This window comes from Sesamum indicum, unplaced genomic scaffold (genome assembly GCF_000512975.1).
Source record: "Sesamum indicum cultivar Zhongzhi No. 13 unplaced genomic scaffold, S_indicum_v1.0 scaffold00191, whole genome shotgun sequence".
NCBI lineage: Eukaryota > Viridiplantae > Streptophyta > Magnoliopsida > Lamiales > Pedaliaceae > Sesamum > Sesamum indicum.
This window is the reverse complement of record NW_011628086.1, coordinates 14,078-15,494: the sequence shown is the minus strand read 5'-3', so window position 1 is coordinate 15,494 and position 1,417 is coordinate 14,078. Positions and strand designations below refer to the sequence as shown.

Genomic DNA, 1,417 nt, shown 5'->3' with positions numbered 1-1,417 from the left:
TAATTGCTTTATGTTATTTGTTCGAACGTCGCTTTATTTCTTTTGATTTCTAAATCCGATTGTAATATTTCAAAACGTGGTTTTGATTGCTTAAAACCAAATTTTTTTCCAACAATATTTGCTCTCGAAATTCATAAGAAGAAAGATCATTCATCGAAAAATACTACGAGTGAGCGCAGGACGAATGCTTCAAACTAAGAGAGAAATGGAGCTTTTGTGTATAAAATGCGGTGAACGTGGATCGAACACGTGACCTTCAGATCTTCAGTCTGACGCTCTCCCAACTAACGTGGATCGAACACGTGACCTTCAGATCTTCAGTCTGACGCTCTCCCAACTGAGCTATCCCCGCAATTGGTCTTTCATTGATACAGGAGGCAATTAAAACGAACACTATTGTAACAATTGTTTTCTTTGTTTTTGTTTTCCTATTTCTAATTAAATAATGACCATCATCTTTTTATTCAACAACCTCTCTTGAGATTTGGTATAATTATGAAAACTTCTTATTATTCGAAAAATTAACAATACCCCCTGATTTTAACGGTCGTCTAACAATTAGCCCAATCCGTTAGTGTCCGTTAAGTTTCCATTTATTTTTGTGGTAAATTGACCAAAATGGCATTTTGGACTAAAAATTACAATTTTATTTACTTTTAACAAAATATTTTTTTATAATTTTTCAAAAAATTCCATCCACCAATTAAATAATGAGAGGTATTTATAATTAGGAAAAATTTCACTTTTGGTCCCATTAAATAGGGGCATTCTCACTTTTGGTCCCGTGCTTTAGGTGCTCAACACTTGTAGTCCCAAAACCCTAATTTTTTAACACTTTTAGTCCCACACCGTTAAAAACTGACGGAAACGGCACGTGATAGTCACGTGCCGTTAGTCAGTTGGTATGGTCCATGTTGGTCAACGGCAAAATATCACTTTTGGTCCCACTAGATAGTGTTATTCTCACTTTTGGTCCCACGCTTTACGTGTTCAACACTTGTAGTCCCAAAATCCTAGGGCCCGTTTGGTTGTGTTTTCATTTTCATTTTCAGTTTCCAACATTTGGAAATAGGTAGAAATGCTTTATTGGTTTTTGTGCGAAAACTAATAATATATTTGGATTAGTTGTTTCCAAATGTAGGTATATAGGTGTGAGAATGTTGAATATATACATCTGTATTTTTGATGTGACAGAAATTGGTTATAAGGGTTGACCAAATTGATTCAACATTTGTGTCTTTTTCTATTCATATTTATGTATAGATATATACATATATATTGTGAATGCCAAATAAAAATGTGAAGAATATACTTTATTCAATACTTTATTTAAATAAGTTAGGTCTAAATTAAATAAATAACTTAATATGACCAAGACATCAACAATATAATTCTGTTTATATTTTCAATTTCAATT

At 32.5% G+C, this 1,417-nt stretch overlaps 1 non-coding gene across 1 annotated transcript; it reads right to left on the bottom strand.

Moving 5' to 3' along the window:
* Positions 1-226: 226 nt before the first annotated feature.
* TRNAF-GAA lies at positions 227-352 on the bottom strand. The gene is made up of 2 exons: positions 316-352; positions 227-262 (listed from the first exon to the last, which is right to left on the bottom strand). It is a non-coding gene; the product is annotated as a tRNA-Phe (tRNA).
* Between the last annotated feature and the right edge of the window lie 1,065 nt (positions 353-1,417).